The following is a 23,504-nucleotide window of genomic DNA, read 5'->3' on the forward strand; positions in this document are numbered from 1 at the left end:
TGTTTTCTTGTTTTCCTGTTTTTGCATGGGATGGAGGTCACGTTGAAAGACCAACTGGCTGTTCAGAACCCAGTGGAGCGTGTGATGGTGTAGGGGTGGCGGAGCCCTCAGGAACATAGGACCTTCGCAGGATGACGGTGGGACTACTCATGGGACTACACACCCAGGTACTGAACCAACTCCTTTAACACCGAGTCATGGCAGACAAAACGTGGATGTATAGAGCTCTAATTAGAAACTGTCTCACTCGAGTCAGCCGGCAGTTGGTGTCCTACAGGTCTGCAAGTAGCGGAGATACTTGACAGTGTCATGTATTACATGTTCATCAGTTTTGAAGCCTTTAGATGAGTTTGCATCATTGCAAATGAAACTACATCTGGATGTAGTTTAGTCTGCAACAATGAGTTGCAGCTGTCAGCTTGCCCCCCAGCCATGGGAGATGGGGGACAGGCTCCACAGAAAAAAAGTATTGGGCAAAGCCTTCCCACTTCTCCTTGGATCAGGCCAAATAGTTGCATTGGGCAGCAGCCAACCTCCTAGCAGCCTGCCAGGACACCTTGTGGGGTACTGCCACTGTGAAGGGAAGGACCTAGCCCCCTGCAGTTCAGGGGCCACTCGGCCCAATGGCAGCTTGCCGTCTGACCACAGACTGGCTCTTGCTCTGATGAAAAAAAGAAGAAAAGTATCAGACCCTTGCTTTAACATGATAGAAAAACTGAAATGGTGGTTTTCAACTGCTTTAATTTAGGGAGCATAGAATAAAAAACTTGCATCATGTTTACAAGCACCCACAGGGAGCAGCAGCAGTGTTAATTGCCATGGCTTCCAAAGCCATGTCAGGTATTGCTTATCTCACTGCCAAATTTCCAGCCTGCAGGCCAGATATTTGACACCCCTGGTCTAGCTAGAATAGCCTCATTTTCTGTGATTCAGAAAGATTACAGAGATCCTCCACCTCCACATAGAACAAAAGATAGGCACAGACAAAAACAAGCATTTTATTAGTTGAAAAGCAAAATGAATAGGTGGATATATGCCCTAGAAGCACAAGGAAATGTTCTAGCACCAAGGACTTTGTGGAGGGTTGGACTTCATGACATTTGAGCAAATATGGTTCAATGAAGACATAGGACTGTGAGTCAAGTTTATAAGTGAAAACCTAAGCTTTCTTATTAGTTTGATATGTAAGCTTAATGAAGTCTTTTAATTTTTCTGTACCATAATTTTTATTTCACAAGAGTAATAATCGTTACTCAGCTTGGTGAGATGCTTTGAAATCTATGGACAAAATGTTGTACTATGTGAAGTAAATAACACCTGAGTTTCTGATATCCTGGGCCAATTAGAAGGAATCCATAGGAGCACCTGGAAAATCTCAGTGCAGCAACATGCACATGCATGTGACCTGTAGGAATGATCATATGTAATTTGGTGCTACTTGGTTCTACTCTTAAAACTACAACATAAGATGGAAGGGGCATTTTATGTCTAATTCAATACCCACAGAAGACTGAGATTAGAAGAGGATCAACAGATTATTTTTCTGATTCTGTCATATGCTGAAAAACAGTGGCATAGAGTTCTAGCATGCAGCATTGCAGATGGAAAACTATAGAGGGAGACCAGTCAGAGTGAGAACCTGTCTGTAGCCAGTGGGGACAAGCTCCACAGTGGCAGGAAGGAAAAAGAATGCTGACTTTTTTCATAGTGGATTTTTCAAATAGTTTTATCAATGGCAACATTACAGCTCCAACAGAAAAGTGTGTATGCATTAGTACAAGAGAAGAGAGAAAGTAAACAAAAGAGAGAAAACTAATTTCCTTTCGGCTTATACAATTTGCTTCTTGTCACATAAAGAGTAAAAGCAAGTAATACGCCATAATTTTGCAATTCTGTACTTGGAACAAAGTATTGAGGGGGTTGGAAGGTATTTAGCAAGGGAAGGTAAAGTTAAAAGTCAGGGAAAAAAGTAAGGAGTTTGCATAACAGACTAACCATTGTATTACCATGTGGTGCCTGTAAACTCTAGCAAATAAAGAAAGATTTTAAGAGCCCTATTTGTGCAAAAATTTTCTCCATACTTGCTCAACCTGTTTAAGAATTCTGTGCACCATGAAGTTCAAAACAATTGATCATAAAGTATGAGGCCAGAAAATTATTAAATATATAAAGCGATAACATTCTCATGTTTTCATGGGTGATTTGAGATAAAATATGTTGTTTGAAACATACCGATTTTTTTATTCTTGAAACGTTGTTGTCAAAAGTGTTTAAATTTAGTTGTACTAAATTTTGGCTAATTAAATGGGAACTTCAATGTCTGATATGCAGACTTCATCCATTGTACCTTGTCTGGCAAAAGCAGTAGAAACTGGAGTTATCTCAAGAGTCCTCTAGTCCAGCCCAAACAGATTGGAACTCGAGGTGCTCATTTGGACTTACAGCACCATAAACAGTCTGGTTCCTACATACCTTAAGGACTACCTTCTTGCTTATGTTCCATCATGATCCGTAAGGTTAGCTGAGAATAACGTCTTACAAGTACCATCAATGAGCTACGTCTGCTGGCAAAAATGGCAAAAAATGCCCCTCAGCTCTGGGATTCCCTTTTTCCTGTAGCCTGTCAAAACCCCAGCCTTGTTATCTTTCAGTAGCTCTGTAGACCTTCCTATGTGGGCAGGCAACTAGCAAATAAAGCTAGATTGCGATATTTTTAGCAGGTTTCTGTTTTATGTTTTCTCCTATTTTTATAATCAATTATCCTGTTCTATCTATAAGTTATTCTGTTCTCTTACAGTAAGCTGCCCTGAGCCTCTGTTGGAAAGGGAAACATCTAAATCAAATAAATAAATAAAAGCAGCATTACATTAATTGGAATGTTTGGTATAATAAAAACGGTGTCTTGGATGTCAATGGATATCCCTGTGTTTAAAGATATTTGAATCACTTGTGTGTATTTGCATTAATAATGAGCAGGTGTTCCATTAATGCCTTTCCCAGACTTTATCCGTATGCTTGCTATTTATATTGTAAGAGCTTTGACTTCAGAATTTTGTTTGTTGTGTCTGTCCTCTGTATATAATTGGCATAATGATAAGAATGATCACATTAACAATGTTGTTGGTACTCTAACTTAACTATCATCTTTCCCCCACCTTTTTTTTTGTATTGCAGTCCCATTAGATCAACATATTGCATTTTAACATTCTTATAAATATTTTGAATCACTGCACCCTAAATATCTTTTTCAACCAAGTGGGTATTTTGACAGATTATTATTAAAGTTCTTGAAGAATGTTTATGACCATAATGTGAAAACATTCTAAAAAATACATTTATTTTTTCCACTTTTTATTTAATGAAGAACCTTATGGAAAAAAGTAAGTGGGAACAGCAATAAACAATAGGGTAGTATATTTCACTTTTCACAGCGGGGAAATTAATGAAGCTGTCTATGGCTTAGCCACTATCATCTCTAGTGACACAGAAATAAAATTCCCATGAACCATAATAAATTCTTTAATTAAATCAAGTGTTTTTACCCAGTAAAACTGTTCTTTGGATTTGTTTGCTTTTTTAAATGAATTTTTCAACATTATTAAAATTTAAAACACTTATTCATTCTGATCACAAAGCCTAACTAAAGTTAATTGAATTATACCTCTAAATGATGTATAAACATAAGTATTAAGAGCCAAAATGTTGAACACTGGGGCTAATATGCACTTAAAACAATGTTTAGGCATCTTGGGTACTTTTACACATGTTCCAATGCGTTTTCATTAGTACACCTCGAAGCATACTCGATCAATCAAGTCTGCTGAAGCATTCTAATCTGAACACTCTAGCTGCAGCATGATGAGGATTTCTGCTTCTCAAAATGGCAGTTAGTGCACTTTAAAGCTTGTTGAACTAATTAAAACACCTATCCTGACACACTGAAGCATGTGTAGAGTCATCCCCATTGCCTAAGTATTCTGATTTAGGTGCTATATACCTGCAGAAAATCTAAATTTAATGGAATTTGTGGATGTTCACCTCCAAAAAAAAAATGACATAGTGTGGTTACATAGCCAATTCTAAGGACTATTGATGATATTATTTTCTTAAAAGTCCATAACTAAAAGATTAGTTATAAAAGGTACTCAACACATAAATTATCACAGAACACATTTTTAGGTAATACAGTGGTTAATTAATTCTAGTCTATCCTAGTTGTCTTAGTTTTTCTTACCTCCATAATATTCCTTGGTGAAGAGGATCAAAATACTTAAAATGAGTTCATAAAGTAAGTTTTCTTAAATCCATAACATTATTATTGTTGTTGTTCTTATGGCCCCTTTTGTAGGTTGCCTTTTCCTAGATACTTTTCCAGTTTGTTGAATGTTCTTCTTTCAAATTGCACACTCCTGCCTCCATTTCTCTTTGAGGAGAGTTGCTCAATCAAAAAGCATTTCAAGCAGATGTCCAATTTATACTCCTCTGGGTGCCAATCTTGATATTATGCAAATTGAATACTTGGTACTAGAACAACTTTCTTCTTGGACGCCTGTGGATAATAGAATGCAGCTTCTCAGAAGTAAGTTCTTCAGAATAAAATACATGATTTTGTCCCTAAATTATATGACATTGTGACAAAAATGTAACCCCAGAAGGGAACTCACCTGGGGTAGAAGGTGAGTGGAGCCAATGCAAGACCATGCTGAGCCAAAGAAATGAGCAGCAGGTGCAGAGCTGTGGCCAGAGAAAGCACTGCAGCAGAAGAACCACCCCCCCAAAAAACAGCTGATTTAGGAGAAGCCAGGATTGGCTCCTGTGCCAGTGTGGTCATGCTTTATGGCCATGCTTTTGTGCTGATTTGCTGACCAGCCCACAGAACCAGGGATAAAATCCCTCCTGGACAGGAAGCCCAGGGGACCAGAAGCAGGCTCCCTTGTGGGCACTCAGTAGCCCAGCACAGAGTCATGCCCCACACAAGGAAAGTGGTGGCAACCCTGAGAGAGGAATTTGGCATATATTTTAAACCCAGAAGGGCAGCATTCCTTACCTGAAGCAGAGCCATGGATTCCTGATGTCTTCCAGACAGATTGGGCTTACCAGGAACCTGCAGAGAGAAATAGAGACAGCTGTCTATGCCATGGCAATGACAAGCAAAGAGAATTGAAACTGACACTGGGAGTCAAGTTGGAGGCTAGGTCAACCCCACTGAGGCAAGAACCGAGTGAGGTGAACCGATGGCTGTATGCAGTATATCATTTCAAACAGTCGAGACACATGTACCAACACCATGACTAAAACCAGAAGGCTGGGATTCTACATCATTGGTTGGCATTAGGTGGGGTTTAGGGGAGGCAGAGCCCCAAAATGGGAAGATCAAGGGGAGGATCGAAGGAGGGGACCAGAAGGGATGGAACATCCATCTTTCTCCCTACTAAATACATGTATTCAAGCAAAGTCATGGCAGGTGAGGAGCACTGTGAACCCTCTGGAATTGTCTCAGTAACTGACCTCCTTTCCTGTGGACAATGGTGACATCTGATAGACCGGCATGCACCAGGTGCTCTGGTGAACAGCACAGTCATTTACAAACATTCTGATAGATTTAAAGTATCTACAAGTTTTATATGCAAATCACCTTATTGTATTTGGCAACTTTCTTCGAGTTCCTAGGTAGACAGCACCTAGCCTGGTTGACCTTGATCTCAAGGGGACCAATTTAAAACCTGCTTGCTGTAAATCAACCCTCAGTTAGCCTGTAGGTACCCAGTAGTCCCTTGTTTTCTGCAGGACTAGATCTTTTAATGAATCTTCTGACCTTCAGGTTTTTAGCCTTGGCAAAACAGCTCTGTCACCAGGGTTAGGTCCAATGAATTACATCTTTGTCGTGATAAGTCTAGCTATTATATATGACTGTTTTCTGTAATTTTTCATATTTAGATCATTGTTTTGCTTTTCCTGATTGGTTGTGGGTTTGTTGTTTTTGTTGCTGTTGCTTTTGTTTTGATTTTTTAAGTCCCCGCTAATCTAACTCCATAGCATTGCATAACTATCATAACCATTCATGCTGAAGCATAAACTATTTTTATCCAAAATAATATTGCCATTTATCAGTTCTCTCCAATAATTATTGGTGGGTCTTTCACCCTAAATTGTATACCCTTTCCCATAAGAATCTGGTTTCCCACTGCTTATAAACTTGTCAAACTTTTTACCATTTGGGCTTAAATTTTCCATCCAATATCTTTGAGAAATAAGTTGGGTAGGGAAATGTGTTATTTTTGGAGCATGGCCTTAAAAATTGTTGAGGGTGGGACAGAAGCCTCTGTGAGAGAGATGTGCATGTGTATTTTTTGCATCCCTGTGAAAAATCAACTCATAATAGACCATCTGATAAGTCTTTGAATAATCACAGTTGATACTTACTCAGTTGATTTAATAACTAAAATGTCTGAAGATTCATTCCATACTCTGGAAGCATAAATGAGCCTTTCCCAGCTCTTAATACTGACCAGATATCAAATATGGCATTCTCAGAATGACTGAAGCTAGGTATAAATGATACATTTACACCTCTATAAGTGCTCAGAAAACTTCTATCCCAGATCGCCTAGTGACTCAGGCTGTAGTCTGACTTTGTGGCCCCTTGCTCCTCCCTGCCCCTTTCATGAAGGTGCACTGGCACTTGGCTCATGCTTATCTACTAGAGATAAGCACCTAGTTGGCCCCACTCCTGGGCTGTCACAAAACTGGGGTAGCAAAGATTCTGTCCCCCACCACGACATCCACATCCTGACTACATGTGTCAGTCAGTCTGGGCAGTGTGGGGGAGGCAGAGGTCTCTGTCACATGGGCCCTTCCCAGTGTGGGGTGCTGGGGCCAGGGCTGCACTGAGGGGGTCTCCACTCCCCCTGCCCTGCTACCTGGCTCAGCTGACAGGTAGGAGGCATGGCAACAGCTGTCAAACAGGTTGGACAGGAAGGGGGAGGGAGCAGAGTTCCCTGGAATAGCCACCCAAACTGGGCTTACTTGTAGTTGGGGGAGCTGGGGATGGATCCACACAGTGGCGACCTTTGTTCCCACAACCTGCTTCTTCACCTCTTGGCCTGACTTACAAGTATGGGCAGGAGGTGAAGTGCCAGCAATGAGCTGGACTGGGCAGTGGTTGTGGGGGAAACAGAGGCTCCCGCTACTCAGCCCACCCCCACCCCAATGTGCTGGCTTCGATCTGGGTGACTGGGGTTGGGGTGCAGTTTTCCCTCCCTCCTTTTCCCCCAGTGCCACTAACAGCCAATCACTCGCAGGAAGCAGGGGCTGGGGAGAGATGCTGCACTGGCCAATCAGGGGTGGCTGGCTTTTTGGTTGCTCACCTTGGCTCTACATTCTCTGGTAGCCTGCTGGGAGGCATACAGAACATCCCTAACCTGCTGGGTTTGTCTAATGCAGGCTGTTTGCATACCTGAACCCCCAAACTGAATGGCAAATATCTGTTCTGTTTACTCCTGAACTAACCTAGGGTACTTAGTTTAAAGGGTGAAACTTAGCTTGCTTCTGCCTCAGGCTTTTACAATGTCTGTACTTAGATACAGGCTACAGATACAAACTGTATTCCTTCCTGTAAAGAGGGACTGGCTATAACACAGGGAAGGAAATTGAGAGGGGAGAGCACCAATTCTGGAGCAGCTGTTCCTTTAAGATAGAAAAACCCTGGGAGGAGTGGCAAGGGGCACAAAGAGAATCAGGAGCAAAAAGCAGCTCTGGAGAGGAGAAAGGGAAAAAGACTACTGGGACAGAGGAAGCCCAGGAGTTGATCCTGGATACTGGAAAAGCCAGGATGGGAGGTCAGTGAGCCAGGAATCACGAACAAAGCAGGTCAGTTCTTAGGATACTCTGCAAACGAAAAAAAAATCATCAGAAAACACAAGAAGGATGGAAGTGCAGTTGCTCATCTGGTTTCACTGAAAATTGAGTTTATTGTTTCTTTTTCTTTTTTTGGTTACTTGTTTGGACATTGAGTGGGGCCAATTGTGTTCCAGGAGTGTTTGAGGAGAGGAGCCTGAGCCATGGCTACCTTCCCCATCCTTAAAGAAAACGAGTGGAAGTGTCCCGCAAGACTTAGCAACATAGGATCTTGATGGGAGATAAAAGACAAAACAGGAGAAGAGAAGGAAAAAAAAGGAACTTTCCTGGTCATGTCTAAAAATGGTCCAGTTATCTTTATTCTAAATGATTTATTATTTAAAAGTTGATTCCACAAAGTACTTCCAAAGGGAAATTTAAAAGCTAAATGAAACAGTGTGAAATAGCAACAAATCTGTCTGAATGTGATCTGGTTATAGAAGAAGAATATAACAAAAATAATAATGAGAGTTGTTCAACCTAAGTAAGACTCTGATTCAATTGATGATATAAATTTTGGATGTTGTCTGAGAGTGATTTGAGAGATCATGACACAGATAAAAATCTACCTAGATAGCTTGTGTGAAGAAAAATGTGCAACAAATAAAACACTCACCACAGGGAATGAGTCTGAGAGGGAGAGATAGATGAGAACAGGAGGAAAGCAATGCTTCTGGAGCAGAGGCTCCATAAAGATGCAACAACCCCAAGAGGGAAGGGGTGAGGCATGGAAGGAATGGGCATCATAAGATGTCACTGGCCAGAAGTCTTGGGAGGAGAGTGGGGATGAGAAGAAACCCTGAGGACTAGGCTTAAGTGGAGACAAGGGCTCAAGCAGATCCAGTTAAGCTTGGAATCACTGACAAAGAAAAACCTTAAAAAAGTAATAGTCGAACAGTGAGAGGAAGGGAGCTGAGGAATGCGGCTATGTCACAGTGACAGTGGATCTTGTTTTTTTCATTTGGACTTAGTTTTGAGCCAGTCAGGCTCTATAGAAGAGAAGGGGTAAAAGAGACCGGAGACAACTATTCATTAAAGAGACAGTGACACACTGTGAGTTCTTGGGAAGAGAGACAGACCATGCCTAAAGACCAGGGAACCTGAAAAAGAAAAGAAAAGTAAAACAAAGGATGTTATAAATGGGACTGAATAAAGATGCTACATTGGCATTATAGCTGTTAAATTAAGATTATACCCAAATTGAATTCTGTCTAAGTTAATATTAAGACTTACCTGATGTGAAGAGAAGTAACAACAGACTTTCAAACAGCGAGCTGGTTATGGATGTAAAAATAAATCTTAACAAATTGTTAAGCTAAACAAAGTAAGACTGTGATTTTGATTGATGACATAAGACTTCGGTATCATGTAGAAGAGTTACAATAAAATGGGTAACCAAAGAGGATCCCCACATAGGTTGCCAGAGTCCTACTATGGTAGAAAACAAATAACACCCCTTGGCTACTGACATCATACAATAATTGAGATGTGGCAGGCGAGAGTCAAATTATACCATAAGCAGTCCAAGACTGAGCAATCTCAGAAAAGAGGGGCTAGAATAAAACATTAGGTTATAAGAAGTACCCTCACAAGTGGTGCAGGCATTGGCCAGGAATTTGACAATAGCCTAAGTCATACAGATCAAATGGAGATTCCAACAGGCACAGTGGGGAGTCCTGAAACTCTCCAGGAAGCATTACATTTGGTGAGTCAGATGCTTAAGCAACAACAGCAAGCAGCTTGGCAAATTGCTCTTGAGGAAAAGTTACTCCAGTAACAAGAATGGACTCAGTGGAACCAAGTTGAATCAAAGGTTATCAAGATGACTCCACAGGATGGTCCAGAAGCCTTCCTAGAGAGTTTTGAATAAGCACCATTGGCTTTGGGTTTGGATTGGAGCTGACGGGCCGGCCAGCTGGGTGTGCTATTGATAGGAAGAGCACAAGCCATGTATTGAGCTATGCTATGGGGAGAAGCAGTAGATTACAACAAAATAAAAAAGGAAATTATGGATCATGTGGCTATGAACCCAGAGAGATATTGTCAAGCCTTTTGAATGAAAAAAAGAAAAGAAGATAAATGTCCCCAGAACTTACTTCAACACTTGGCCAACCTACTAGAGAAGTGGTTGAGGCCACACGAGGTGTCCAAAGTTGATCTGTGCAACCAGATTTTACTAGAACAGTTTTTAATGGATTTGGATGACAGTACTTAGCATTGGGTGCATTGCCATTGTCCAAAATCTTCAGCAGAGGCTCTGTGACTAGCCAAAGATTTTGACAGCACACAAGGAGAAGGCAATCTGGAATGTGGTACAAAATGAGGGCTGAATCATATGCCACATGAGACAGATCATAAGGAAACACAGGAAGGGAGACACTTGACAATGGTGTGTTTCCAGTGTGGACAGATAGGACACATGGCAATGGAATGTACAACTGCTCCTTACCCAACTCAATGTGGATGAAAGTCTCCATTTGATGCACAGATACAGCATAACAATCAGAAGGACAATAAACAAATAGAGATGATGGACCATAGCATTGGGAAAACAGGCTGGGAACGGCCAAAGGATAAGCCCACAATTTGGGCATAATTTGGAGAAAAGAAGATACAGGCCTCATTGACTAAGGGTTCTGCACTGACCCTCATTAGGGCATACCTGGCTCCTTGAGACTGGGCTTCAAGAGTGGACGCATTTGTATGCATGGGCACCTGTCGGTGTATCTGAAGAAGAAGAATTTGGTGGAAGCATTTGATGTTATGAGGGAGATGCCCATGGGCCTAGCCAAAGAACTGCCCTATATGATGATATTAGGTTGAGATTGGGCAGAAATTTATCATGCGTTGGATACGGCGACAACAGAGGAGGAAAAATGGATGGGTATGGTGGGAGAACAGTCAGAAACTCCACCGGAGTCAGATGGATTCAATATAGTTTCTAGGGTCAGAAGGGCCATTTAGTCTGACCGCCTGCTCCTGGCAGGCAAGAAAAGGGTCACCAAACCTGGGATCATGTGTTCCCAGCCAGGTGCCTGTCCAGTCTCCTCTTGAAGACCCCTACAGATGGGGTGAGCACCACCTCCCTTGGAAGCCCATTCCAGATCCTGGAAACCCTGACAGTGAAGAACTTTTTTTTAATGTCCAATCTAAACATACTGTCCAATAGCTTATGGCCATTGTTCCTTGTTGTTCCTGGGGGTGCCCTGGTAAACAGATCATTGCCTATTTCATGTTCCTCTCCCCTTACGAATTTGTATGCTACCACAAGGTCCCCATCTCAGCCTTCTCTTGGAGAGGCTGAAGAGGTTAAGGTCCCTTAGCCTTTCCTCATAGGGCCTTCCCTGCTGGCCTCCAATCAAATGAGTGGCTCTTCTTTGGACCCTCTCCAGGTTGTCCGCATCTCACTTGAACTGCGGTGTCAAGAACTGGACACAGTACTCCAGTTGTTACCTGACCGGTGCCACATAGAGAGGGAAAACCACCTCCCTGGACCTGTTTTTGAAGCACCTATGGATGCAGAACAAGGTACATCTAGAGAGTTTATCAAGCAGTGCCCACTTCAGGGAAGCCCAACAGGGAGAAGATCTGTTCCGAACCATCGTTCTGTCTGAATTGGCCAAAAAAGATGAACAGGTAATATGCCCTAGTCACTGCCACACACTACCCATATATGACCTGAGGAAGGGCCTGCTGTATAGAATTAAAGCAGGCCAACCTGACAGAGTAGAGATACCACAACTTCTGATTCCCTAGGTGTACTGAAGTCCATTATCGAAACTGGCTCATATGAATCCCTTGGAAGGGCACATAGGAAAACTCAAAACAGAGGCTAGACTGACTAAATGGTGTTTCTGGCCCTGACTATATGAACAAGTAAAAGCTTTCTGTTGAGCTTACCCTAATTGCCAGCAGGCAAGTCTCCAAAAGCCACCTTGGGTTCCCTTGCATTTAATGCTGGTAGTGGAAGACCCATTTTCCCAAATGGCACTTGGTATAATAGGATTGTTACCAAAAAGTTCTTTGGGTCACCAATTCATATTAGTTTTGACTGATTACACCACTAGGGTTCTTGAAGCAATCCCTCTATGTACAGTTATAGGACCTCAAGTAGCCAAGGAACTGCTTAAGACCAAGCAGCAAAATTCATGCCCCATGTCATGAGGATCCTGTGCCAAGTACTAAGAATAAGACACTTACAAATGGCTGTGTACCACCCACAAACAAATGGTCTGGTAGAAAGTTTTAATAGAACTCTTAAAAACATGCTGTTATGATGTGCCCAAGAAGAACCGTGAAAATGGGACATGTTATTACCACTATTGTTGTTCACCATAAGGGACATTCCACAGTCTTCACTTGGGTTTTCCCCATTCCAACTGGTATATAGACACCCACATCTAAAAGGCTCCATGGTTGTACAGGAGGGATAGGAGAAAGGGGAACCTACAGGGACACAACCAACAGAATACATATGGGAACTGAGGAGATGGTTACAGAGAGCTGGGGAGCTAGCCTGAGATCACCTTGTTAGAAATATTATTAAAAATGCATTATGAATAGTGTTGTTAGAACAGCACAGCTGACAGCTCTCCCTGGTGGTGGTGGGGGGGGAAACTACCAAGAGCTCTTTGTATTAAGGTATCACTCTCTTTGTTTTGCAAATTTACTATCTCTTTGTTACACTAAATCATAATCCCTTTCATGCTCCCTTCACTTTCTTATGTAGATAAGAGAAATTGCAATTTTAATTGGTTGTGTCCTTGGGACAGAGAGGGTTTGAATTTTTGACGACCTAAAAGAGCTTTCTAAGCATGCGTAATTAGCTAATGCATATAAGCCTATCCGCCCCGCATACTTAAGTAGTTAATTATAATGCACATGGGACGTATGAAGTGACGTATTTACATATATGTTTGTATGAACCGGAAATGAGTTGTAAGAGTTCCTGCTTCTGCACACGTGCTCAGGAGAGAGAGGATAAAAGCCAGCTGAGAGTTGTCCTCAGCGGGCGGAGTGGTCCTTTGTTTCCACTCCAACCCTATTTGCAAATATACCTTTTGTGTTGCTAATAGAGTGTGTCTGAGAGTTCTTCGCCTCCCGAGAAACGAACCGCGATTTCTGCAACAATTGGCACCCCAGATGGGACCTTCTCGTGGACTACCCCGAAATCCAGCGGTGGAGCGCCTTCGGTACCAGGGGCAGTGCGCACCGAGCCGACTTTTTGGGCTCGCCCCTGGAGTCTGAGGCATGAGTCAGAATATTCGGGAAGTTAAAGGCTCCCGTGCAAATTTCCAGTTTCTGGAGACGTCAGACACACTCCGGTATTTTGATCGAGATCTCTGGGGTATCTGAGTGAGTATACGAATTCCCTTTGCCCAATTTGGTTCTGGATCGAAAACAAAGGGGGTAAACGATCGCTGGGAAATTTTCGGCTCAGCTTTCAGTAAACCTTCTGTTGTAAGGGTCTTTTGGTATTTGGTGTGCCTTGGGCGCAGTCTTGTGGGCAAATGGGTACGAGTCGCTCTCGTGTAGAAATCCGGATACGCCCTTTTGGAATTTGTATTACGAAACTAATAAATTTGCAAAGTCGGCCGATTACGGAGTAAAGATGAAAAAGAGTGATTTAATTAAGTTTTGTCAACTCGAGTGGCCAACATTTGGGGTCCACTGGACCCCAAAAGGATCCTTTGTAGTAAAAGAAGTGATAGCTATCCATGAAATTGTTATGCAGAATGGGTATTGGAATCAGTTTCCTTATATTGATTGTTGGTTGTGGGTGGTTCAAAATCAACCACCTTGGATTAAGGAATGCTTAGTAAAGTCTCATGTGATGATTGTTAAGGGAAAGACTCGAGGAGAACCGCCTGTACTCCCTGAGTCTAATGAGGGGGGGAATTCTGAATTGGCTGAGTATCGGACCCGCTCTCCGGTTGCCCTGTCAGGTAGTGAAGATGAATCAGACACCTCCTTGGAATCCGGTCCCTCTGCACCACTGCTCCCTCCCTCAGGGAGACCACCACCGGCGTATCAAAGCATACCTAATGATTTAGAGTGTGAGCCTCAGCCAAGTGCCCCATCTGAATTGGGGAATAAGGGCTATTATTTGCGCAAGCCTGTAGAGTCACAGCCGGTGCTGAACTGCCTGATGCGAGAGGTTATTGGAGAGGGGGGCAATGCAACTTTTGTCTACACCCCATTTAGTACTTCAGATTTATTTAACTGGAAGAATCAGAGCCCCTCTTTTTGTGAAGACCCTGAAAAGATAAGGTGCCTCGGGTTACTAATCTGTCTAAGTTGTATGAAGTGAGACAGAGAAGAGAGAGGGGGAACCGAGAGGTCACCTCATGCGGGCAGAAGAAAAGGGTGAGGACACAGAATGAAGGGGACGGGGATCTAAGACCACTACCCTTCGGGTTGAAGCCCGAGAAGATCCCATGGTAACCATTAGGGTTGGTGGCAAAAACTTTGAAGCCTTGGTGGATACTGGGGCTACATTTTCAATGCTTCCAGAAAACCCCCCCTGTGCAGGAACTAGTGAACAGCATGTACTTGTGAAAGGAATTGAGGGAACACAAACCCGACTCCCTGTTTGTAAACCACTCCTCACCTAAGTGGGGGACCATTTGCTCGAGCATTCCTTTGTATATTCTCCAAGTTGCCCGGTTGCACTCCTTGGGCGGGACTTACTCACAAAATTGCAAGCTGAGATCTTTTTCAGAGACGATCAGATGGTGGTCCAGCTACCTGTCAAGCAGAGCTCGAATTATCAGATGGCTCTCCTGGAGGACCGGCGTCCTGCAGTAAGTTCGGAAGGTCATATGATTGGAGTAGACCCCTCGGTATGGGCTGATGAACCCCTGCGCGAGCTAAGTCTATCTCCCCGGTAAGGATCATACTCAAGGATGAGGAGGGGCCCGTTCGGGTAAAGCAGTACCCACTGAGCCGAGCGGCCAGAGCTGAACTCAAGCCGTTAATAGAGAAATACCAGAGGTGCGGATGGCTAGTGGAAGGGTCCTCACCCTATAACACCCCCATTCTTGGAGTGCCAAAGGCAGATGGGGTCTCATACAGACTGGTCCAAGACCTGCGAGCAGTAAATAAGAAGGTCCTTTCAGACCATCCTGTAGTCCCAAACCCTCACATGATTTTGACACAAGTACCGGGGGAAGGTGAAATATTTTCAGTGCTAGATTTGAAAGATGCTTTCTTCTCCATTCCCCTTCACCGAGAGAGTCAAAAAAAAATTGTTTGCTTTTGAATGGGAGGCTTGGCTATGAGTACATTCTCCCCGAGGGGAGGTGCACTGCTCCTGGAGACACTGCAATACCAGGCCGATGCGTGGAGTGGATGGAGCAAGCTCCGAGTCCATCTCCCAGTTTAAAAAAAAAAAAATCCATTTAGTGTGGAGTCCTCACGTCGGGGACGACTGCAGCCACAGTAGTGAAGTATTTGTTGCAGGAGATCATTCCCTGGTATTTCCTGCCTGAATCCATCGAGTCAGATCAAGGACAACACTTTGTGGGAAAAGTGGTTCAAGAAGTCGCGCAAACTCTCAAGATCACTTGGAAACTACACACACCATGGAGACCACAGAGTTCAGAACAAGTGGAACGCATGAATAGGACTTTAAAGACTCTGCTCACCAAAATCTGTATTGAAACGCACCTCAAGTGGCCTCAAGCATTGCCGCTAGCTCTTACTTGCATTCGAAACACTCCCCGACGGGGCCTCAAATTGACCCCATATGAAATTATGTTTGGCAAACCACCTCGAGTCTTACCCCCTGAAATGCAAGAAAATGTAACTTTTGAATTAGGTAATAGTGAGCTTCATATGTATGTTATTGCTTTGCAGTCTGTCTTGTCTTCTCTTCACAGGTATACAGCCTCCTTTCAACGTCTGCCTTTAGACGTACCGGTACATGACTTCTCCCCGGGAGACTGGGTCTTGGTGCAGCGGTGGAAGAAGGAACCTTTGACTGAGAGGTGGAGTGGCCCTTTCCAGGTACTTCTAACAACCCACACCGCTGTAAAGATTGCTGGCCATGACCGTTGGATATACCATACCCGTGTGAAACAACATCCACGAGCATCAGAGGACATCAACTCCCAAGACGAGCTCACTCCGGAAGCTGAGTCATCTTCGGAACAAGAAGCCAGCAAGTGGAGCTGTGAACCTATTGGTGATCTCCAAGTGCGCCTGAGACGGCTTAATCAAAGTTCAGAAAACTAGACAAGAAAGTAAAAAGGGAAATATTTAGGCTGTGTTTGATCTCATGAAAGGGAAAATATGGTGGGAATCTTAATGTGCCTTGTTGTTATCTGCATAGTGAAAGAAGCAGGATTAAGTAGCTTAGCCGCTGGCCTATGCCCCCGCTTTCCCAATTGCTTCCCCAGGGACAAATTTGTATGTTGACCTGATGGAAAGAATTGCAGGTACTTTTAATCTTACCAACTGCTGGGCCTGTGGGGGGCTCCGAGAGGCCGGAGGCCAGTGGCCTTGGAGGGCTTTTCCTTTGGCCCCAAAGTGGCTAGTGAGTAGCAAGGCAGATGTTAAGAGTACTAGTCGAAAATGGGATGAGAACCACAGCTGGGAACTTTCCCAAGTGGCATTGGGAGAGTATTGCATCAATAATAATGGTACAGGAAAAAAGCTTGGGACACAGCCGTTGCATATGGACTTTAAAAGTAAGATGGATGAACCCTACAAAATTAGAACAGCTTCATTATCCTAATAGCCCAGGGTATAATTGGCTAGTGTGGCAGCATCCTAATGGAACAGTTGCGTGGTTTAATAAGTATTGGAGTGCCACAAATCAAAGTAATGATCGGACAGATTGTACAGACAAGAATCAGGATGGGCTATGGGAATGTTCCATGAAAGGAGGCCTCACAGCCGCTGGTCCTTTGGGTCCAGAAGGAGGCTTGGGGTTTCCCGAGATGCCCTATGGTTGGGCCCCTCTAAATGCCACTAATAGAGAAAATAGGGCCTTAAGAGGATACTATTGGATTTGCGGACGACGGGCCTATATGATACTACCACAAGGGTGGACAGGGACTTGCTATCTTGGAGTGATTGTACCAGCTTTCTTTTTGCTACCATCAGAGGTTGGAAATGGGTTGGGAGTCTCTTTGTATGATGATTGGAAAAGGGCCAAGAGAAGTATTGATGTAAGTTTGACACAGGGTGGCTCCCAAAAGTGGAAGGAGGATGAGTGGCCTCCTCAAAGGATCATTGAGTATTATGGACCAGCTACATGGGCTAATGATGGGAGTTGGGGATATCGGACACCTATATATATGCTAAATAGAATCATCCAATTGCAGGCAGTCTTGGAAATAATTACTAACCAGACTGCCACTGCTCTCGAGTTACTGGCCCAGCAGAGTTCTCAGATGAGAGCAGCCATATACCAAAATTGGATGGCCTTAGACTATTTACTCGCAGAGGATGGCAGAGTCTGTGGAAAGCTCAACCTTTCTAATTGTTGCCTCCAAATAGACGACAACGGGAAAGCAGTCTTAGAGATTGCCAAAGAGATCAGAAAAATAGCCCATGTACCAATACAAACGTGGGAAAACACATGGGGCAAAGACTGGTGGTTTAAATTATTCGGAGGACCCTGGTGGAGAAAAGTAGGGTTTGTGCTTTTGTGTGCTTTGACTGGTTTGATTTTTATCCCTTGCCTTATTCCTTGTTTCACTAGATTGACAACCACCACAGTAGAAGGGATGCAAATCGCAGCAGTCCCTCTTAAAGCACAGACTGCAGCAAAAGTCATGGTCCTCAGAAAAATTCCTCGTACTTATCTTGATTTGCCTAAATGAAACAGCAGAAAGCATCTTGAGGGGGGATATTGTTAGAAATATTATTAAAAATGCATTATGAATAGTGTTGTTAGAACAGCACAGCTGACAGCTCTCCCTGGTGGGTTGGGGGGGAACTACCAAGAGCTCTTTGTATTAAGGTATCACTCTCTTTGTTTTGCAAATTTACTATCTCTTTGTTACACTAAATCATAATCCCTTTCATGCTCCCTTCACTTTCTTATGTAGATAAGAGAAATTGCAATTTTAATTGGTTGTGTCCTTGGGACAGAGAGGGTTTGAATTTTTGACGACCTAAAAGAGCTTTCTAAGCATGCGTAATTAGCTAATGCATATAAGCCTATCCGCCCCGCATACTTAAGTAGTTAATTATAATGCACATGGGACGTATGAAGTGACGTATTTACATATATGTTTGTATGAACCGGAAATGAGTTGTAAGAGTTCCTGCTTCTGCACACGTGCTCAGGAGAGAGAGGATAAAAGCCAGCTGAGAGTTGTCCTCAGCGGGCGGAGTGGTCCTTTGTTTCCACTCCAACCCTATTTGCAAATATACCTTTTGTGTTGCTAATAGAGTGTGTCTGAGAGTTCTTTGCCTCCCGAGAAATGGACCGCGATTTCTGCAACAACCTCAAACAAGCCCAAGAGAAAAAAGAGGTCAATTATGACAAAGGGACCCAACAAAGGGAATTCTGTGAAGGGCAAAAAAGTTTTAGTATTCCTACATAGTGCCACAAGTGAATTTTTATCTTATTGGCAGGGACCATTTGAAATAATTCAGTGAGTTGGACCCGTTGATTATGAAATCTTATGCTCCAGATTCAAAAAAGAAAAACAATCTTTCTGTGTCAATTTCTTGAAACTCTGGAATGAACCAGAAGGCCTATTGGCAAGCCAAATAGAGGAACAGTCAGAGTTACGGAAAGAACCAACTAAGTTACAAGGGAAACCAGGGGATAACAAAGAAGTAAGCTTTGGGGTTCAATTGACTGTAGGACAAAAACTGAAGTTTAAGCTTCTAATAAATGCATTTGGAGATGTGTTTAATGAGAACCCAGGATGTGCTAAAGGGATAAGTCACAATATTGCCACCCCTGAAGGAAAAGTGGTGAGGGAAAAATGGAGGAGGATCCCTTATCATTGATATGATTTGATCAAGGCAAAGTTAGATAAGATGTTGGCTCAGGGTGTTATAACAGAATCCCATAGTCCTTGGTGGAGTCCATTAGTAGCTGTGCCCAAACAAGACGGTTCATTCTGATTATGTGTGGACTTCGGAAAATTAAATGTAATCTCAAAATGTGATGCTTTTCCCTTGCTGCAAATAAACAAACTATTAGAGAGAGTTGGGTGAGCAAAATTCATATCCACCTTGGACTTGACTAAGGTTATTGGCAGATACCCATCCGAAAAGAAGACCAGGCAAAAACTGCTTTGACACTCTTTGGGGATTGCACAAATTCAAACATATGCCATTTGGCCACCATGGAACTGCGGCAACTTTCCAGACTAATTAATTGGGTCTTGGCCCCACACCAGCAATATGGGGCCATCTGACCTGAGCACTCTTTCCTGCCTGGGCAGCGGGCTGGACTCGATCATCTGTTGAGGTCCCTTCTGACCCTAGCATCTATGAATCTATGCTGCACCTTCTATAGATGATATTATAATTTATGCTAGTGAATGGGATCAACACTTAGACGCTCTTCAGGCAGTCATTCAAGAATTAAAACTGGCCAGCTTGACCAGAAATCCGTAAAATGTGCACTAGGGAAAGCCGAAACCAAAAACCTAGGCTTTATGGTAGGCGAGGGATGTATTTGTCTTCTGACAGACAAAATAGAGGCTATTTGAAAGTACTCACCACCCCAAACGAGAAAACAAATGTGAACCTTCCTCAGATTGCCCAGTTACTACCGCTGATTCATTCCTCATTTCATGCAAAGTAACAGCTCCATTAACTGACTTATTAAAGAGAAGAAATAATGGGCTCATACACTGGGATGAGGACCGTTTGGAAGCTTTTCAGAAAACACAACAAGTTTTATGCAAGGATTTGGTCCTTCAAACATTTGACTCCAATCAAGCCATGGGAGCTGTGTTAGCACAAGAGACACAGGGTGTTGAATGCACAATCACCTAAACCAGCAGAAAACTAAATCCCCAGGAGCAAAGGTATACCACAATTGAGCAAGAGTGCCTGGTCATCAAGTGGGGGAGTTGACTACTTGTGTTACTACCTCCTGGGCCACACATTTACATTAATTACTGATCATGCCACTCTGAAATGGCTAAAGACCACACAAACTGACAATGCACAGATTACACAGTAGGCCCTCGCTTTACAACCATTTCATTTTAATATTGAATTTAGGCACAGCTGTGCCAATGTAGTGGTAGACTTCCTTTCCTGGTATCATCCAAATGATGAATCTCCTCTGACACCTGTCACCTATCTAAGTGAGTTCTCTGCCATTCACAACAACATGGAAGGGCTAAAAAGCAAGGCACCTAGTGGCATCTTACAGGGGAGGATGTGTGAAGAAAAACAAGCAATAAATAAAATACTTACCACAGGGAATAAGTCTAAGAAGGATAGAGAGATGCGAACAAGAAGAGAGCGACACTTCTGGAGCAACTGCTCTGTAAAGATACAAGAATCCTGAGAGGGTAGGGGTGGGGCATGGGAGGAATGGGCATCAGAAGACATCACCAAGAAGAAAGCTCAGGAAGAGAGCAAGGATGAGAAGAAACCCCGAGGACCAGCCCCAAGCAGAAAGAAGAGCTCAAGCAGATCCGGTTAAGCTGGGAATCCCTGGTGAAGAAAAACCTTTAAAAGGTAATACTCGAGCAGCAAGAGGAAGGGAAATGAGGAATGTAGCTATTAGCCACATTACAGTGTCAGCAGGTCTTGTTTTTTTTCATTTGGACTTTGTTTTGAGCCAGTTGGGCTCTATAGAAGGTGAGGGGTAAAACAGACTGGGAGATGACTATTTCTTAAAGAGGCAATGACACATTGTGAGTTCTCAAGAAGAGAGAACATGCCTAGAGACTGGGAAACCTGAAAAAAAAAGAAAAAAGAAAACACAGGGTGTTACTAATGGGACTGAATAAGAATGCTACATTATAGCTGTTAAATTAAGACTATACCCAAACTGAATTCTGTCTAAGTTAATATTAATACTTACCTGAAGTGAACAGAAGTAACAACAGCCTTTCAAACAGTGAGTTGGTTATGGATATAAAAATAAATCTTGACAAATAAAGAAAATTGTTAACCTAAACGAAGTAAGACTGTGATTTCATTTGACGATATAAGCCTTGGGTGTTGTGTATAAGGGTTACAGTAAAATGAGTTACCCTAGAGGATCCCCACATAGGTTGCCAGAGTCCTACTGTGGTAGAAAACAAATAACACCTCCCAACTAATGACATCAAGACATGGCAGGAGAGAGTCAGAATATACCGCAGGCAGGGCAATCAGGGAAATAAGGGTTAAAATCCAAGCCCCAAACATCAGCAGTAACCTCACAATTCCTTTTTTTTAAGTAAAAAAAGTGATTTCCTTGATAGATGACATGAGCTTATTAAATTATTTTTTATTTATATTAAGAACATAATTTTAGAATCGTTTATGGTTGCAGATTAGAACATATTGACTATCTGCTCACATCTTATTCTTAGTGTTTAAACAATGAACTTATAGTAAATATACTGAGTTATTATCTGCGATAGTTGAGTGTATAGCATATTTATTTTTAAGGAAAAATATATAGTTAAAAGATTATAATTGAAATGCTACTTGTAAGCACGAGTTCCATGTATTTATACTGCATACAGAAAAGAATGAATTAGAAAGTAAACCCATACATATTATAGAAGCAAGATAACTTCCCCTTCTCCCTTCCGCTGCTTTATGCTAACATGTATCACCCTATTAGTGGGGTCAAAGGAAAATAAACAAGAGATTTGTAACAGATTTGTATCTATTACATTCAGCTCAGACTTTCATATGAATTTGCCTTGAATTTATGAACCACAATAAATACTGGGCCATGCAAAATATAAATGCCAGACTGATTAAGTATATAAAGTGGTCACTCACACAAAAATACCATTAGCTAAGTATTTTATCAACTACTTGGATTCAATATAGTCTACCATACATGTATTTAAATCATTTATTAAGTATTTAAATCTTTAGTATCACATGACTGCAGATTTATCTTACTTTTGTACCAGTATATGTTGTAAGAACTGGGTAAGCCTAAGAAAGTTTAGCTTTCATTCTTCAAAGAGCTAATTAAGCTGAAACAAAAGAGAAATATTGTAAAGTATTTGGAAACGAATTACATTTTTTCAAGAAGTCACGTACAACATTACAGAGGTAGGTGCCAAGCTGTTAATTTCTTTGCTCCACAAGGATTTGCAAGTGCTGCCAACCTGTCTGTTCTTATCAAATTGTACTTCATTGCAAATTAACAAAAGATTTCAGATGAAATTTCACCATTTTAAGCCTTTTGATTAATTACTAGACCATGGATCGAGTAATTAAAAAAAACCTCACATTATAGGCAGAGAAAAAATTGATTGTGAATGTATTTAAAAAGAGGAGTGGGAGGGAAAAAAATCCACTGGTGGGTAGGATTCAAAATTACTTATCATTTTAAGATAAATTAAAATATAAAGTGAATGTGTTGCAGGTTCCTGATAACGTTACAGGAATTTATGCATGTGAAATTTTAAATTCTAATTTTTTTTTGACATCAGTTATACACTAGGAAATAGGGCTGTGCAAATCTTCGACATAATATTCGATTCGACAAGTATTCGATATATTGAACCTTGAAAAGTGAAAGTTGAGTTGAATAGCAGCTGGTTGAATAGATGTTGAATCGAATACTGCAAGTTGAATATTAACAGCATGAGTCGAATATTTAACTGTCGAATAAACAGTAAGTATTTTATTTATTGCTCGTTTTTCTTCACACATCCTCCCCTGTAAGATGCCACTAGGTGCCTTGCTTTTTAGCCCTTCTGTGTTGTTGTGAATGGCAGAGAACTCACTTGCCTATAGTGGATTCCCTGTGGGGGGGAAAAAAAAGGAAAGTAAGGGGAGGGAGGGGGAGAAGGGGAAGGAGTGCTTTCATGACTGACGTGTGGCTGGCCAGTGACCTGTCAGCATTCTCTGAGGTCCCTTCCAATCCCAGTGCTCTGGGGGAGGGCCAGAGAAAATGCATATAAGGCAGCAGTTTTTCAGCTCCCCTGCTTTCTGCCTTGAGGTCAGTTTCTGAGCTGCTGGTGTTCTGCAGCACCTTTGCATCAGACCATGATGGCTGGAAGCCCTGATCTTCAACAGATTCCCTGCTTCCAACAGGGATTCCTGAGAACGTGGTGCTTTTATTTTATAATTACTTTTCATATTAGTTTACGCTTATATTGGATAGGGTTAGTAGTAGCCTAGGATCTATTCTATATATAGGAATTTAGTTTATATATATATATATATATATGCATGTCATTCATTCATTCCACCACACCGACACTTCTCAATATATTATCTATACACAAGAACACATTTGCATAACATCCAGAAATCTAATCCGTGGCACACAGCACACTTAGAGGTTCCAGTTTACATATGAAGGAACACATTATGAAGCAGGTGGAAAGGCAGGTGGCCACACTGGCCAGCCTGCAGGAAGAAGAGCAAGGGGGGTTGCAAGTGAGAGAGCTGCAGTTTCTCCCCCCACCAAACTCAGATGCAGCCTCTTTCCT

At 42.3% G+C, this 23,504-nt stretch overlaps 1 long non-coding RNA gene and 1 pseudogene across 1 annotated transcript in view; both read right to left on the bottom strand.

Moving 5' to 3' along the window:
• Window positions 1–4,275: 4,275 nt before the first annotated feature.
• The window catches only part of LOC149859689 (uncharacterized), a 40,159-nt gene continuing 20,930 nt past the window's right edge, over window positions 4,276–23,504 (bottom strand). Inside the window, exons 2-3 of the long non-coding RNA XR_016443464.1 lie at window positions 5,048–5,104; window positions 4,276–4,549 (exon numbers count right to left, since the gene is read on the bottom strand). This is a non-coding gene — a long non-coding RNA (uncharacterized LOC149859689). The remainder of the gene's footprint in view (window positions 4,550–5,047; window positions 5,105–23,504) is intronic.
• Window positions 15,193–15,348, bottom strand: LOC149859690 (U2 spliceosomal RNA; annotated as a pseudogene).

Source organism: Crocodylus siamensis, chromosome 7, assembly GCF_052110815.1.
Source record: "Crocodylus siamensis isolate JL-2025a chromosome 7, ASM5211081v1, whole genome shotgun sequence".
Lineage (NCBI taxonomy): Eukaryota > Metazoa > Chordata > Crocodylia > Crocodylidae > Crocodylus > Crocodylus siamensis.